General features: G+C 40.7%; 1 protein-coding gene across 10 annotated transcripts in view; it reads right to left on the reverse strand.

Annotated features, from left to right (window-relative positions):
- The window catches only part of ZFYVE16 (zinc finger FYVE-type containing 16), a 47,801-nt gene extending 43,530 nt beyond the window's left edge, over positions 1-4,271 (reverse strand). For 5 of the 10 annotated variants that reach the window (XR_015552039.1, XM_087430121.1, XM_087430120.1 and 2 more), the window contains exon 1: positions 3,891-3,992. The gene's annotated coding sequence lies outside the window, so the exon portion shown is untranslated. Of the gene's footprint in view, positions 1-1,038; positions 1,162-2,322; positions 2,446-3,342; positions 3,541-3,890; positions 3,993-4,133 lie in introns of those variants that run through there. The other 5 variants (XM_087430114.1, XM_087430115.1, XM_087430116.1 and 2 more) reach the window with 5 other exon arrangements.
- Between the last annotated feature and the right edge of the window lie 1,729 nt (positions 4,272-6,000).

Genomic DNA, 6,000 nt, shown 5'->3' on the forward strand with positions numbered 1-6,000 from the left:
GATTCCAATAAGGAATGCTGATTGAGCAAGTCTGCTTCAACAGAGTGGGATTCAGGGGAGAGAAGCACTGGGGTAGAAGACTATTATTTTTCCTTTAAGTCTTGTAGTATGATTTGAATCTTTAAATTATGTACAGCTATCCCTTTGATAAACATAACATTATATTAAAAAAATATATAATAGCAAAAAGTAGTAAAGGAACTCTGAATACAGAACATATAAAAAAATAATAAAGCACAGGAACTGAAAGGTCTAGAAATAGTTTCTCATTAGAAAAAGCTACAGAATTTTCTAAAAAATTATGGGATTCATTAAATAATATCTATTTACAGACTATCTCTATCTATATAGCAATGTACTACTAAGTATGATGTTATTTGAGGCACCTAAAAAGATATATAAAAGGTAAGATAAATAACAATAATATAATCCAACAATTTGTAAAAGGTATGACAATGCAAATACTGTGCCTCAAAACCTTTTAACATGAAATCTTAAACTGCACATACTTCCCACTTCCATTAAACAAGATGTACTTATTGTGCCAGTAACCTACCATGTATAGTAGAAGACACATAAGATACATAAGATATACTCCCTATTGTAAAGAAGTTTATGTGTATATGATAACCTGTTTTAGGTAATATTTTTACTCACTTGGCCATTTATGTACTCTCAGATTTACAAACAAATATTTGCAATATTTACAAAAAATGGTTTTGAAAATTCTCTTCATGATTTAAAAAAAAACTGGCAGCAACATGGTACATTAATCAGAAAACCAATAGTAAGGAGACTCCTAAAATGGTTAAGGTGAGAGATGATGAAGGCCTTTGCAGGGCAGATGGAAACGAGATCGATATAAAGCAGCTAAAGAATGGGAACGTTTGGAGAGAGCAAGCGAGAAAGCTAAGATCACTGCCAGGTTCCCATCATGGGTGACTGGGTGGATGGTGGTACCACTGACCATGAAGGCAATACAGGAGGAGCAGGACTGAGGGAAAACATGAGTTCACATTGGACTGTTGTCTGAAGTACCTTGAGAACATCCTGGGGGAGATGTCCAATAGGCAGTTGAATATAAGATCTGGAATGCAGGAGAGAAGTCTGAGAGAAAGATTTGGGAATTGGCAGCACACAGCTGTTAATGGATGAGATCACCTAGGAAGAGAATATAGAAGAGGACAAGAGCCTGACATCAGATAACCAAAGATCACAACCAGTGTTCTAAAGCCACTCTGGATAAAACCTTTCCTGGAGATATATGTACTTCTATAGAAAAATATCCAATAATGTTAAAAAACAAAAAATCAAATTGTAAAACTGCATGCATAGTACAAACCCATTTTTACAAATAAGTTGTTAAAAAAAAAAAAGTATTAGCAAAGGCCCAGGAAAAAAAATATAGAGAAGCAAACACCAAACTGTTAATAATGGTATCTATCTGAGATTATGTAAGCCTTTCACATCTACACTACGTCTCTACAGTATTTTAATTTTCTTTTAACAAAAATGTACTATTTTGTAAACAGGAAAAAAGAAAGATAATTTTGTTCCTTTCCTTAAAAAATTATAGCATGTATTCTTACAATATAAAAAAGATAATAAAAATCTGTTAGAAAAATACTTGGACACTGGACTATAAATGGGCAAATAATATGAGCACACCACCAGTCTGATTATGCAAAAACGTTCAATGCACAATCTGCACAAAGTAATGTGAATTAGAACATATACCACTTGTTGCCTACTAAATCAGAACATAATTTTTTTAATAATAAAAGTACTTAATGTTGGTAAGGGTGCCATAAAAAGCATCTCAGACACTTCTGACAGGAAGTAAACTGGTACACTCTCTCAGGAAACAATCTGACAATATATATCAAAAAGATTCCCAACATTTGATCTAACAATTCTCTTTTTAAAAATTTAAGAATATAATCCAAACACCTGAAAATATGCGGACAAAAATATTTTGCCAAATCATTAATTGAAACAATCTAAACACCAACATTAGGACACGAAGAAAATTATGCAGGCATCAAAAGTAATGTTTACATCTAACAAAAAAAAATTGTTTTTTAAGTGCATACTCTGAACTAGCAATTCCACTTCTACAGAAACACTAGCACTTGTGCACAAGAACACATCACAAAGAACTTTCAATGTTGCAGTGTCTGTAATAGTATAAAACTGCCAAGAACCTAACAGCTCATCAATACAAGAATGATGTATCAGCTTTCTCAAACTGGGCTCTGAGGACCCCTGGAAAACCTCAGGAGCTTTTTAGGGAGTATGTGAGGTCCTTCCTCTTCCAAATACCTATCTGTGCAAAGTTGGATTTTCTTAATATGCTTCAGCCTAAACAAAACAGCACACAAGACTGAAGGGAGAAGCAAATATGAGGATCCAGCTGTCTTCTATAATGCCAGACATGAAAGCGATCTGCAAAAATATAAAACAATGCCACCCTTCTCAGTAAATTTTTTAAAAAAATAGTTACTTTTCAAAAATATTATTTAATTTGATATAAAATGGGTTTATTATTGTTATTTTTAATGAATAAATAAAATTTTAAAATTTTCTGAGTTTTAATTTCTAAAAAGGTAAGTATACTGCATTAGAAAACAAAAACTGTTAGTCCTCAATAATTTTTAAGTGTGTAAAGGGACCCATCGGGTTAAATAAACTGTGATACCATCATATTATGTAACATTACTATTGGGGATAATAATTAAACAGGAATTTAGCTTTATCTGTAACGGAACTGTTTCCAAAGATATTTTGCTCATGTATTACCTGTGTAATCAAAAATCATAAAAGTTACGTTCATGAAGTTTTGAGGAAAGGCTTAAAATATAATTTCAAGCTACAAAAGCAGGCAATCCAACTGTATATAAAATCTCATCATCTTAATTAAGAAAATGCCATGGAAAAAAAGACTCAAAAGTCAAAATATTAACTGTGGTTGATTACCTTTCAGTGCTGGAATTATAGTAATTTTTCCTTATTCTTTATTATATTTAAAAAAATTTTTGGACACTAAGCATGCAGTTTAATATCCAGGGGAGAAACAAAGGAAGAAATCAGATGAAAAATTACATACAGTTCTACTGGGTCACACCATTAAACTTCTGCCAATTCAAAAGACAACAAGCTCAAAATAACAAATGGAGGAACCTAACTCGACCAACAAATTGCCTATTTTGTTAAATGAAAAAGATTAATCAAATCTCTGGGCTAGTTTCCGTACAAGTCAAACTAACAAGAACACTCAGTCTAGAATATAATAATTTGCAATTACGGTAGTACAAATAAGTTAACAGCGAAAAGTTAGGTCACCTTTTAGAATTTTTCCAAGGTACCTAAGGAAAGGTAGTGGGAAGGAAGACGATCGCATCTCTCTGGTCTAGAACGATGAGAGAACGCATCGGTGCGAGAAGGGGCTTCGCGAGAGCACGGGCGGCGATGACAGACCCGTCTGCGGGGGCCGAGGCCCCTCCGCGCCGAGGCTACCGCTCCGCAGGCGCGACCGTCCCCTCCCGCAGGGGCAGCCCCTCCCCCGGCGGCACAGGCCGCCCCGGGCGCCGCTACCCCGCGACGCCGAGCGCTCCGGGCGGCCCGCGTGGGTGGCACCCGGCAAACAGCCGCCGAGATTGCCCTCCCTGCTCGGACCCGCCCTCCTGGCTCTACCGACGGGACGCGCGGTTTGCGGGTGGTGATTCCCCGGCCAGCTCCGGGGGCGCGGAAAAGGAACCGGTCAGGGGCCCTGGAGGAAGGGGAGGGCCCGACCTGGCGCCCAGGCCGGCCGGTCCCGCGGCCACCTCGCCCCCTCTGGAGGGCAGCAGGGGTGAGGAGAGGCCAGGATGTCTGTTACGGGCCGCTCTTACCTCCCCGCCCCCTGCGAAGCTCTCCGGCGACTTGACGCGACCCCGGCCCGGAGTCCCGGGACTGCGCGGCGGCGGCTCCGCGTTTGTTTTCCCCCCCGGACCCCGAGAAAACAGACGGCGCAGGCGCACAGGAGGCTTTCCTCGGCTCACACGCCCCCTCCCTCCGCGCCTGCGGCCTCCCCCGGCCCGAGGCGCCTGCGCGCTGCGATGCCCGGTCGGAGGCTGGGGCGCCGGGCTTCTTACCGGAAGTGCCTGAGAAGGTTCGGGGGTGACGGAAACTCCCGAAGATCGGCCTTAGAGGCGACTCGGTTTCCCACTAGACGCGCTGGAGCCGAACTCGGGAGGCGGCCCGCGGCGGTCTCCGGCTTCCTTCGCCCTTCTCTGACCTGGACGCAGCTTCCCCCGCCCCAGCCTCTGCGTCCGCGGAGCCGGTGGGCGCTTCGGGCTGTACCGGACACGCCCACCTGCCGGGCAGCTGACCCGGCCGGCTCCCCGCGCCGCTGCCCTCCCCGAACGCCTACCAGACGGGCCTTACAACCCGTCCCTCTCCCCCGGCAGCAGCGGAAATGCTCTCAACCCACCCCGGGCTTCAGGCCCTCCAGCGGGCCATTCCCAACGGCCCTGCCCTCCGTCTCGTGGCTGTAGTTCTGCTTTCGTAAACGGGCCACGAGAACAGCTGCCGCCTCTGTCTAAAAACAAAGGCCAGCTCATCTGATGGAGAAATAAAATGCCGCTCACGTGATGTATATTTGTGCTTGTGGAGCTTGACTGTTTTTACCACAAGTTTCCTATACGGCTAAAGGAGGGAAGAAGAGACATCCGTGTGGGATCAGGGTATCATTACGGCCTGGGGGAAAGAATCCATCGGTTGCCAAAAGGTTTTACCAGCTCAAAATTCATACTGGTCTTTCGAAACTTTCGAGAGTTGTAATATCTCAGGAGTAGTTTAGTCACGTATGATTTGTGGTGAAAGAGTTGAGAATCAGTGTTCAAATCCTAAATCTGCAGTTTACAACTATATTTTGTGATCTTTCAAAGATATTTAGTATTGATTTTCTTTAATCTTGACTTTTTAGAATTCTGCAATAGAAGTGTGTGGTTTTAGCGAAACCGTGAAACTTACTGATTGCTTAAAATAATTTATCTGACATCCGCTGTGTGACAGACGCTGCGTTAGATGCTTTGCTTACATTATCTCGTGTAGTCCTAAGAATAATTCCACAAAGTACAGTATGCCTTTTCTCTACTATGTGTTACGTGTTGTTCACAGATCAATAAAATGGGGTCACTGCCCTTATGGAACCACAGTCTAATAGTGGAGACTCATGTAAACAAGTGTATATTTGGATAGAAGTATTTATATAGTGTAGTGTGAGGACAAAGAATAGAAGTTGACAACTTTAAGACCTTAGATAGATAGGGAAAAGCATATACATGAATGGTCAATTCACAAAATAGGAAATTTAAATGCCTACTACGTATTTTACTCATATTCAAACTCATTAATAATGAAATGAAGAGGAGAGATTATTTCCCATGGATCTAATTAGCCAGTTTGTTTAAAATGTGATTAAACTCCATTGGTGACGGTAGAGTGAAATAAGCACTCGTATCCAGTTGGGGATACGAATTAGAGCAAAGATTTTGGAAAGTTATTTGTCAAATCATATCAAGAAATGTTCTTATGACCTAATTCAATAATTTCCCTTCTAGAAATTATAAGAAGATATTCCAGAATACAAAGATTTGTGTGGAATAACAGTAAGGAAAATAAACAAAGTACCCAAAATTCAAATGCCTTTCACATACCAGTGCAATTATGCTTTATATCACATTTATTTGTTTATGGATGTTTCTTCTGTGCAGTGCATTATGCTAGGAGTTGTAAGGATTATAAAGATGGATATTTCATAATTTTTACCCTGAAGTTCATAATCCACTGTGCCATTCTTTTATTTACTAATATAAATAGTTGAGAGATTGCTGCAATATGGTAAGATTACAAGAGCTTTGTGTAGATTCTTGGTCAATTAAATTTTCTGTGATTTCCTTTGTGGATTGAAATGAAGAAGAAATCTGCACATCAAATGCAGTGTCAAATAAATTATTT

This window comes from Ceratotherium simum, chromosome 4, assembly GCF_057802395.1.
Source record: "Ceratotherium simum simum isolate JZ-2026a chromosome 4, ASM5780239v1, whole genome shotgun sequence".
Lineage (NCBI taxonomy): Eukaryota > Metazoa > Chordata > Mammalia > Perissodactyla > Rhinocerotidae > Ceratotherium > Ceratotherium simum.